Source organism: Rhinopithecus roxellana, chromosome 2, assembly GCF_007565055.1.
Source record: "Rhinopithecus roxellana isolate Shanxi Qingling chromosome 2, ASM756505v1, whole genome shotgun sequence".
NCBI classification, from domain to species: Eukaryota; Metazoa; Chordata; class Mammalia; order Primates; family Cercopithecidae; genus Rhinopithecus; species Rhinopithecus roxellana.
In genome coordinates, this window is record NC_044550.1 from 56,263,913 (window position 1) to 56,276,352 (window position 12,440).

At 32.4% G+C, this 12,440-nt stretch overlaps 1 protein-coding gene across 4 annotated transcripts in view; it reads right to left on the reverse strand.

The window, feature by feature from the left end:
• The window catches only part of LRBA (LPS responsive beige-like anchor protein), a 779,214-nt gene that overhangs the window by 306,266 nt on the left and 460,508 nt on the right, over positions 1-12,440 (reverse strand). The window lies entirely within an intron of this gene.

Genomic DNA, 12,440 nt, shown 5'->3' on the forward strand with positions numbered 1-12,440 from the left:
GGGCTCTGAAGATTAAACTACATCTGGATTGTATCTGAAAGAATCAAGGATATAAGATAATTCATGAATGAATAAAATAGGATTTAATAAAGTAAAATATAAAATAAAGATCAATTTCAAAATAACAACTTGGTTTAGGACTGTAGTAGATTTTCTTCTAATTATAGATTTCTAATTAAACTATTTAGGAAAAGCTGTACTTTAATTTTAATTTTAAAAGTTAAAAGAAGATCAAATAACTGACACTAACTTCACATTAAAATGTATTTCACTAATATAAATAGTAATAATGACCACCACAAAAATTTTAACTAAGTATTAATTGACCTTCATCTGTATATTTTGACTGTATTTAGTTATGTAAATACTCACAATCAAAATATACAGATACAACTTTTAAAAATACACAGAAAGTACTTCGGCACTTATGAAATAGAATGCCATCATCTTCCATATAAAAGCTGAAATCAAATGAGAAACTGAAATTTATGTCAGTTTATTTCTGAGAGCTTAATATATTTGGTAAACTCCTTCCTCTTTGGTAACACAGTGGTTTCAGTTTTGAATAAAGACTCATTATATGCCACAATATTTCCTAAGTATAAAATATGCAGCATTTTATTAACTCCATTTCCATCTTTTATGAACAGCATGGATATAACTACCAATCACTTTAAAACCAAATTTAAGTTTCAAGTATTTTTCATGTGATTTGTTACAAATTATTATGGAAATTTCCTGACTATATAACATTGTTTAGACTGTAATCATTTTCTTAAAATTTACCTAAAATGGTAACAAGTGCTACTTGGCCCTCCATGTATTTAAAAAACAAAAATAAAAAACATGAGCCAGAGATTCCCAGTTCTCTATATATTATTTGATCATGTCACAACATTTCAGAGTAGGATAACAAGATGCTTCTATGAAAATTAATGGGAAAGAGGAAAGCTTTGGGGCTTCTTGTGAAAACAAGAAAAAGTGTAAAGAAAAAGGTAGGTGATATAACAGATACTATTTAAGTTGTGGGAAGGCAAAACTTACTTAAGAAACTGTCATAGACAACTGCAGAAAGGGCATTAAAAAAAGGAGAATGGCATTGACAAGATATCAGTAAAGATTTGATGGCTTTAAAATAAACTGCCAACATCTTCACAAATTACGCTTTACTGCTTCTGAGCTCTAGCAAGGTTTCTATACAGATAGGGATAATAATAGAATATAAGTCATTATAGATTTGTTGAGAGGATTATGACAATTAAAGTGCTCAGCATAGTGGTTGGCACAGAATAAGAGTTCAATAAAGCGGTGTGTTATTCTTATCATCTCATTGCAAATGAGTTTTGAAAGACTTTCACATTACCTCTAGAAATATCATATTGTAAATTTGACCTTGCTGATAGAAATCTGTCAGAAAAAGAAGGGCCTCAAATTAATCACTCTAGAGGCATTTATTTAGCATGTACTATCTACCTAGGCATGTGGTGCTACCAAGTAAATAACTTGATATATGCCTTCCAATAACTTTTCACAGGGTAGGTTAACAAAGGGAGAGGAATACATGGATAATAAGAGGAAATAACAAAAACAATGATATATTAAAGTGTTTAAGATCAATGGTAACTGAAGCATCTGTTCAAAGAGAGTTCTTGCCTAGGCACTGTGGCTCACGCCTGTAATCCCAGCACTTTGGAAGGCTGAGGCAGGAGGACTGCTTGAGCCCAGGATTTCAAGACCAATCTAGTCAACACAGTGAGACATCGTCTCCACAATAAATAAATAAATAAATAAATAAATAATATTAAATTTAAAAAAAAAATCAAAGAGAGCTCTCTGTGTGGCACCCAACGACAGAGGTAAGAAAGCTAGCCTGGAAAGACTAAGACTTCAGATTGGGGTCCAATGGGAAACAAAGTTGATTAGGAAGGATTTTAAGGATTTTAAAGCACTATGGCATAATGACAGGGTGTTTTATTCTATTCCTCTAAGTAAAAACCTGCCAAGGGAACTAGAATATAAGCATGTATTTAATAAAATCATTTAATTATTAAACCACTGAAAATTTTCCCTTCTTTCTTTTATTCCTTCTTTCCATAAATATTTATTGAATCTCCACTGCCTAGCAGGCAGCATGTAAGTGGTGGTAATAAGAAAACATTAAGATGAGGACTATACCTGGTTTGAAGAGAAAATCTTTAGTGTAAATAATCCCAAAGAAAACTATCCAAGATTATTTTATCAGCACTGCACCTGCACTTTATTTGCTTTTAAGTAGGTAGACTGTTTTCTTATTACAACTTAAAGATTTTAGAGTTTCAAGATTGTATCAAATTAATACATTTATTACATTTTAGATATATATTCATATCAAAAGCATTCTAAAACTCCATCCTCAAAGCTCTACTAACTTAAACTAGTATTCTGGACCTGCACACGAGCATTCGGTTTTGAAATGCCCTACAATTTTATCAGATACCAGAAAACAACAACGAAAAATTAAACCTGGTTGAAAAAAGGGAAAGCTAGGAAAATTTAGAAGTAGATTTGGGTCAGAAGACTGTAACTAGCTTCTACCAGGCAAACCAAGATTTATAAAAGCATGTAACCTTGGGCGAGGTTCCCATGGCTCAGTTTATCAGCAAAATGGTGATAATACCTACCTCAAGGGGTTGTAGTAAAAATTTATGAGTTAATACAGGTAGAACACTTAAAACATTGTTTGCCACATAGTAATGTGTGCTATTCATATGTGCTATTATCATTGTAGATGCATCTTTCCAACATCTGGTTGGTGAAAAATATATACAGACAAATGTAAATAGCTCGAAAGAGGCTTCAGAAGTAACACAATAGAAGAACAAGCAGGTAATCGCAGGATTGTGTTAGTGACCTAAGCGTGTTTAAGAAACAAGAGGTAAAGCAGAGGTCACAATGTGTGTTTAACTTTAAATAAATATATGAAACAAGGAAAATTATATTCTAGATTTTAAAACATTTAAATAACTTTCTATTGCTTTACATTGTCCAAACAAAAGCTGTATTAATAATAAAGAGTATACTTCTGAATCTGGAGTTCCATCAATGATTTGTTCAGCTTGCATAAGTCACAACTGATTGGACACAGTCCCTGTGGGCTTGCCATTTCATCCACACTGGACGGTTCATTAGTCATAATTACTATAACTGTACAGCAGAGACTGCAGTTTTATCTCATCATACATCTTTGATCAAGCTGCTTCAATTCTGCTTCATCAGCATATGAAGTTACATTATTGGAGCTTTTTATTTTCCAATCGGTAATTAACATAGATTATGCTTTTTATCAAAACATGTATTTGGTCTTCACATTTAATAGTGAGGGCCCAGATCTGACCACCATTTGACCTCTGAAATTTCTACCACCTAAATACCATGAATCATAAACTGAAATCCAGAATACCACAGAGAAAATTAAACAAAGAACTGACCTGTGTTAAAAAGCATAAGATGATTGCACTTATCTAAATTGAGACTAACCATATTTGCTGCAGCTTCTCATTAAACATTAAATCGCACACCAGAAGAACACATCATACATATTTATTGTTTTGCACTGTCACTTTCAAAAGACTCATACCACAATTAGTGTTTCTCTCAAACTATAAGCTACATAAAGAAATTTCCCGTGAAGCTTGAAGACAAAGTAATGTAAAAGATGGTTCAAGAAGGTTAAAGAACAGATGGATAATAGATTTCACTGAACACTAAAGCATAACACACTCACTTCAGAAAAGAAAATGTTGCCAAAACATAGTTCAGATATAAAATACTGAATGAAATTGATGTGTCAGGAATTTTTTTTCCTTCCAAGTTCTTTTGGAGAACAATAGGGGACTAAAAGGCCTGTCTCACTATTTTTGCATCTCACTATTTTCATGTGTAAAGTGTCCCCACTGTAGGCTACATGAACAATCATAATCGACAGTTACATGCAGGCACTGAGGCTGCAAAAATCCCAGAGTAATTAGTGTTGTCTGAATGCAATGACATCTGTGTTCTCATGGTTCTCGAGACATGTCAGGCCAATAAGATGTATATGAAAAAATATGACAAGCATTGCAAATGCCCTTCTGAAAGGTCTTACACTTTAGGGGAAAGCTGAAGAAATAACACGTCATCTTCTTTTTGTAAGCAAAATATTTAAGATTAAAAGGTCTAGAAAGATCTTTTGACTCATTCATTCTCTTTTTGTAACTATAAAGCATTTGTTCAGAATACATCAATAGGGTATGAAAAAAATCTGTTGTAAGTTGGCTTCTTTTTAAAACTTTCTCAGCACATGTGATTGATTCTGTGCAGTGCAATATAGGTGCCCATTCCTGTAAGTGACAAAACAGACGGCCTATCTTATTAACATGCCTTGGTTTCTTTACCTTTTAATTAAAAAATATTACCTCTTAGTCCTGGACATAAAATAGTTCAAAATTTGTGGTTAAATGCCTTAGAATTATGTTTGTATTTTTCTAACAATACAGATTGTCAAATTGACTGTATTAAAGTCTTTGTTTTAAGATACCTAATGTTTTTGCTTACTGATGCCTATTGCTGAGCCCTCTCCCTCTATATGCTGTGGCAGTATGAGCATGCACTTGCTCCAAGAAAGACATTAGTCATCATTAACAGAAGCACTGACACCAAATCTAAGTGCCTCTCCACAATGACCAAGTGGCAATCATCTTTCTCTTACACTGTCACTGCTGATTAGGATTTTCCTTCATGAAAATTTAATTTGTACCCCTTTCTGCAGCTTTTTTTTTTTCATTCCTGAAAAAGCAACGTTTTCAGGAGAGATTACAGATAAAAGCAAAGAAGCTCTACCTATAATATAGCTAATGATATAGAGATTACAAGATTCTCAGGTAAATCTTTTCTCTAATCCAACAGAAAAACACAGATTAAATCAATGATTAATAAACAGAAGAAAAACAATGATTCTAAAAGGAATATTGCTTTATTGCTTTAAGAATCTATAAGCCTCAAAAGGTAACTAATTCAAGGAACCCAAATAAAACTTCTCTAAATATTAACATAATCCAAAAGCTTCTTTAAAACTAAGACAACACTTGGATAGTCGCCGTCTTTCACAAGGTTTCAAATTTTTATTCTCCATTTTGTAAACAAGACAGGGGCATTCACACAGACACATCACTGTAAACTGAAGAAAATACTTAAGCAGCCATACCTTTAGTATGCATTAACCTACTGGTTAGCTTTTTTTTTTTTTTTTTTTTTTAAGAAATTTTCAGTTGTACTGGACAAATGAAAATGATTCATGTGGCCAAGCAGGGTACTCTACAGCTAGATGATACTACAGACAAACTCTGGTTCTGTACAATATCACAATGTTAAACAAGATATCATAGCAATAAGTTATTTAAGGAAGTTTTTAAAAACATTTACTTTTCTGTTTTATTTCAATCTGTTTAAAGTTTTTTTTTTTTTTCTTTTTTTTTTTTAATGTAAGCATGTGATAGTTTGCAAGGGTCCTGGTACAACCCAAACTCCCACTTCTAGTTATAAATATTATCATCTCTTCGTATTACTTAGATATTATAACAAAATAGAGGTTGGTTTAAATTTACAGTATCTTGAAATTATTTTATATCCCTTTTCGAACATATGTACTTTTAGTCAAAACAGGTAACACTTTTGTGTTTACACGAGCATAAAATGTATCTTTTCAAAATGTAAATAACCACATGAAATCCTCTGAAAGCAAAATCAACATTATTTCTTTGTAAATCAGAAGCAAGTACAATTCATCAAACTTTAGTCATTAAATGATCCTTCTACTCCTGACTATTTTATTGTGAAAAATAATACAGAACAAATTTGAAGGTCAAATAGCAACTGCTTGGTGGCATTTACAAATGGTTCAAGTTTTTTTTCTTTTTTTTCTATTTAAAATTGGTCTGCAGTTAGAACACGTAGGAGGAGATTAGGAATTAAAATGGATTCTGGGAGGCAATGTCTAACTACTGAACTTTTATAACAGGAGTATCTTTGATTAAATAAGGAGCTATTCTAAAATAAAAGCAAAACTGTACCATAATAACCCAACTTAATTATCTTTGTAGAATACATTTATAAATGATTGGCTCATTCTATCTTTATTTGACAAACTAAATATGCCTCTTAAATTCTCAAACATTTAAAATCCTGATTCTCACAGTTGCACAGACTTATCCAAATCAAAACTTCAAAAACTTAACAATATAATGACTGACTCCATTGCTAGATCCAGTAAAAGTTCAAGTAAAGAAGTTTAGCTCTGTAACTTCCACCCCTCAACTAAACCTCCAAGTCACTTGTCAGTTAAAGGTTGGGCGATTTATTGACCGCCTCTGGATGCATACTGTCAGTGCTGAAGGAAATATGAGGGAGGGTTGTCGCTACTGTTCTGGAGCTCATTGATAATGACATACCTGCCTCTGTCACCCATTACCCATACTACAAACTACTTAGACCTAACTGAAAAATCAATAGCCTACTTGCACTGGTTCCTGTGGCTGCCTCCTTTGATTGTCAGCTCCTGTCTAGGGTCAGCACTTACATGAAAGGGGCTGTGACTGCCTGATGCTTTCAGGACAACCTAACGATATGAAACTAGCCAACAGAACAGTAAATTCTGTCTCCCTGCCCTCCTCATCAATTAGGCTTTGACTAGGCTTGCCTGTAGAAACCTGACCTTTTAAGTTTAGGTGAATATGGACTAGCTGAACACACCATTGCCCTCAGCACTGAGCCAGGAAATCTACTGACAGGTTAAACAAAACAGAAGGTTGTAACTGTCATAATTTGCATTGCACTTTCACGCCAACAAGGGTGTTATCAGTAGGGGCAAGCCCTGGAACACACAACTCCAGTACCCTTAAGCCACACTACTCATAAATTTTCAAGTGAAGTGAGATAAAACATAAATTCACAAATAGCAATGCATTTCTCATCTCTCAGTCTTTTAGGTTTGCACTTTGCAAACCCACAGAGTGCCCATCAACAACTCTTTTTGGTCACCTGGCACTCCCATTGCACTAATTAGGGACTTCCACTGACCATAACACAAAAGTAAAAATAACAATGCCTATTTAAAACCTATTTTAGAGAGCCTATACAATATAGTAGATAGACTGACTGGTATATATGTCAAAATGAGAACAATTAGATCTCAATATGTTATCTTTTCTTGCCTCAATTCACTCCCTCCAAAAGTATCCAGAAGCTTAGACAAATAATAAGTTATCACATAAGTGAAAGGAGGTGTTGAAATTATTTCCTACCATGCTACTCTGATATAGCATCTTTTACAGTTTGAGGGAAAACTAAGAACATCTGTAAAATAAAAGATGTTAACACTTTTATGCTTGTCAGATCTTCTGATGAAAACAAGTGAAAAGCATGAGAAAGGAGTATAAAACTTGCCTTTCTTTAGTGATTCATGTTTTGAAAATCACTTCCCTGCTTAGATCTATCTTTTAACACAGTATGAACTTGGTAATAGCACAGTTGCTTAGCACAATGTCATTTCTCTAAGGAGAAGACCAATAGTTTCTTTTATTTTTTTTAAGTTAATTGTGAATGGGAACTTACTTTGGCTTCAAGAACTAATATTTACACAACACCCAATCTTCATAAAAATGTCCAAAACACTGACAGTCCACTAAATATTTAAGGGAAAAAACCATACTGTTCATATAAACATATACTATTTTTCTATATACAGGAATATATACTGCATTTTGTTTTATAATTTTATGATTCAACTCCTATTAAGCAATAATTAGTATACTCAGAATTTTTTCCCAAGTTGCTACTTCATTGTCCCTCACAGTTGTCTCCAAACTATATTTTGTACATTTTTTCCATAAATCTAAAATATCCATAAGCTTATTCTTATCTGAGTTTAAAAACTTTCATATACCTATGTTAGAGCAGCATTGAAAGCCTAAACATCTGCAGAAAGATTTCTGATAGAAATAAACAAAGATGTCAACGACTTTAGTCATGTAATCGTGGAAAATTTTAGACTTTTTTATCCAGAAGAGATAGAAAGATTACCTAGTCCAACCCACTCATTTAACAATTGAGAAAATAATGGATAAAGATAGTGACTTGATCAAAGTCACCCAGGTAACCAACCCAGGACAAAAATTCTGGACTTTCTCTTTCCTAGATTGATGCTTTGCTATCTGATACGTTCACACTGTCTCCTTTTATCTATCCAGGTAAGCTAGATAGCAACCACCTTATATTTAAAATATATATCTATAGATTTGTGTCATTCATTTTTAATTTATAAAGTTTATAGAAAGTTTTGATTAGCAGAAAAGATTAGATTATTCATACAGCATTTAACCAAAAAGTTACCACGGAACAAATATGAGAAATAGAAGGCCCAATTAAGTATGGTTGGAATCCTTTACTGACCTAATATGATGATTAACTAAGCATCTGGTCATCTTTCTGCTCCTTTGTGTGTACACAGCTGATAGCAAAGTGAAAGGGTATGGATAGTGTCTGATCCCAGCAAATCATTTGAAAACAGTCATAGCTACAGGTCAAAGATTTTCTACTCAATCTGGCTGAACTTAAACCTACTAACCTCGATTTTAAACCTAATTACCTATATACCAAACCAGTCAGAAAATAAGAGAATGATTCTTTATGATCCAAAGATAATAAGGGAAGATAGGAAGGAAAAATTCAGGAAAGAGACTGGCAGAACCTTAATATCCATAGGCCAAGACAGTTATTTTATATTCTAGCTTTATATCAGATGGTTAACGGAAAAGTTTCCATTCCTTAGATCATTAAATATTATTTCATTTATATTACACAGATGTCTTCTATACATGGATTGCAATCAATGAAGCATTTTTTTGTTGTTGTTTAACCATTACAAGCAATCAGAGAAACCTCTCTGCACATCACTTTTACTCTAACTCATAACATTTAAAGGATGGGATAGGCTAGATTTTTAACATTTCCATTAAAAATAACACAAAGTCCATTAAGTATTCCCTGTAATCTTGGCAGATGATCAATGCCAAATTACCACTATTCATAATAATATAGAGTACTATAGAACCAATACATTTTTAAATAAAATGTTTAAAATGGCTAGTGTTCCTAAACTATAACAAAAACCTACCCATACGATACGCTTAACTAATAATTTTAAACACAGGCCCACAAAATGTCTTGTATGACCTGAAAGAAATAGCACATATTGCCAAATATTATATTCTGAACTAAGTACAGCTCAATACTAGCATAATCTACGTCTCTAATTTCACTCGTCTGTTTTGTTAACGTCTGGCACTGATCACGAGAGAAAGTAGAAAGGGAGTGGGGATGGCTTTAATATCCTAAGAAACATATTCTACACAATATGAGTCATTAATATTGTCTTCATAAACAAAAGATATCACACCTTCTTGAAACCGTAAGGTCAGCTTTCAATTTTCTTTAGCACTTAAATTCATTATCGTCTGATCCTGGTTTTTCTGTCTACCTTCTGGAAGTGATATTAAAGGCCAGCAAAATTATTTCTCCAGGTAGAAAAGTCACAAAGAAAAATCCACAAATTATACAATAATTTCTTAAAGTTAACAGTTGGCTCTACCAAATATACCCTTTCATGTGAAGATAATAGTGACTTATGAAAGCCAAAGTTATTTGGCAGGTAAAATTTAATATTTACCTAATAGTACACTAATAAGTTCAAACTGGTTTTTTTTTTTTTTTAAAAAAAAAAAAAAGAAGAAGAAAAAGAAAAAAAGGAGGAGAGGAGAGGAAAAGAAGGAAGGAACAAGGAAGAATAGGAAAAGAAAATTTTTAAAAATTTTGCTTTGACTTTTCAGAACTGCTTAACTATGTAAATAAAAGAATGTAGTTGTTACAACCCAAAAAAGTATACATTTAAAATGAGAAAAAGATATATGATTCCTTGGTAAGCTCAAAAGACATATACCAATATAAGTGAGAATATAGCAAGTTCAAAGAAACATTCTAAAAAACACTTGCTGAATTAATTTGGATGTTAACATTTCACATCCTAGCGCAATAATATAATGACATTTACTTCTTAGGCTAAAAGCTGCTTACTTCGATTTTCCTGTGCACAAGTTCCTTACTCTATCACTGTATATTTTTGGTGACATCAAATTATGTATAGTTTAATAAAGTACTCATTTATGCAGTTGCTATTCAACTTGGGGGAAAACCCCAATATATAGCATACTCTCAATTTTCTCATCCCACTATATAATACAAGCATTATATTTGTAAAGTCTAATAGGTAACAAACAACTCTAATCATATATATTATCTAAGGCAATCCAAACAAATTTAAAAGGACCACAAACAATACTCATCAAAAGTACATAAAAGAATTTTATTTTTCAGTACAGTTTGATAGGCTTACTATACAAAATTAAAGCTATTGCTTTTACCTGACATAAAACTATCTGAAGTTCAACCTGTTCAAATGAGAACAATATCCTTGGGTTACTAATCAAAGAGAGTAAAAAAAAATTTTTTTTGTTAAGGCTATTTGGTGAGGGAGGAAGAATAACTTGTTTCAACAGCATGCTTGACCATATAAAATTATTAATAAGCACTATGGTGGACTGTTCAAGGCAAACATTCAATTACTGGTTATTTTATATTGATTCCAGAATAATAATTACAAATAGCTTAGAAACAATCTCCTTAACACTTTGCAATTTTAGAAAACTAAATCCTTTGACAGAGAATAAAAGAGTATGTAGTTTTACTGTGACTTATAATGTGGATAGTATAATCTTGATGACTGTCATTACTGCATCTTACATATATTTAAATATAATTACTTCAATAACATGTCATCAACTAGAATATAGTAACCAATCATGCCTGGGTTATTTACTTTTTCTGTTTTTAGTGAAATAATTTTTAAATTCAGAGAACTTAATAGTGTTTTATTTCCTCATTTACAATTTGACCAAAAATAAAAATGAATGTTCAGTTTTAAAAAACAAGCATTTTTATAAGTATGTAGAATGATTAAGTATATAAGAATTAAAAATTTAACACCCACATAGATGTTTCAATGTTAGCACTTTGGGAGGCCGAGACGGGTGGATCACGAGGTCAGGAGATCGAGACCATCCTGGCTAACACGGTGAAACCCCTTCTCTACTTAAAAATACAAAAAAAACTAGCCGGGCGACGAGGCGGGCGCCTGTAGTCCCAGCTACTCGGGAGGCTGAGGCAGGAGAATGGCGTAAACCCGGGAGGCGGAGCTTGCAGTGAGCTGAGATCCGGCCACTGCACTCCAGCCTGGGTGGCAGAGCAAGACTCCGTCTCAAAAAAAAAAAAAAAAAAATAGAGGATAGACTGTATACCAGTAAACATGTAGTCCTTTGTTTTCCAAAAAGTATAAATCCTCCAGAGATACTTTCTTTTCTGAAGTCAATAATCTGATTATTTTTTGAAAGCTTCTAAAATGTTTCCCAGAAAACAAAATCATGTATTCTAACATTTGTTTACTCTTTAGTAAAGATTATTGAGATGCCATATATTTTTACAGATAATAAAATAATAGATACCTTTTAAGTCTCGCTAACATGATAAAGTAACAAATGCACTAAAGTTAACTCAGTAAATACATTTTTAAGTAAAGATCAGCAAAAAATAAAACAGTTTAAGAATTTTGTATTCTCTGAAAACATAAACAGGATTATAACTGTCATATTACAGAAGCACTGACTTCAGCCATTAGTTTGGTTTTGCTCCTGAGAAACACAACATGAACTACTGCATCATTTCGTTTCAAATCCATACATTCCCTGCAGCCGTTCAAGCTTCATCAGCAGTCCAGGAATGTATAAAAATGACAGGCAAAGGGCATTAGGTATTTTTACTTCCATACTGTTTTCCTATAAATGGAAGACAGGATTCTTTCTCAAAGCACTTAAGCTCAAGTTCAGTCAATGCTGAAGGAAAATATAACTGAATTCTCTATGCAAGAAAGTATCACAATTGGATTATGTACTACTTTTCAAGAAAATGTTGATAAATCTAATACTGTATTATTATCTTAGAATAAAACATTGTAGGGTTAGCAGTCAACTTAATTACCCATTATTCTTCAATTAGAAATATTTTCACTTTTTAAAGTATTCTGTCAACTCATCACCTTATTTTAGCACCAAAGTATTCAGTTTTGGTTCTACTTTTAATTATAAAAATTTCCTTAAAATATGCCAATTTTTTCTTGAAAATTCATTTGTATAAATAATTTTTTATTTCCAAGTTTCTGTACTCATAAAGGTTTCGGTGAAATAGGAAATTCCATTAATAATGAAAAGTTTATTTAACCACCATAAGTAAAAATAGGACGTAATGAGTAATCTGGTTAT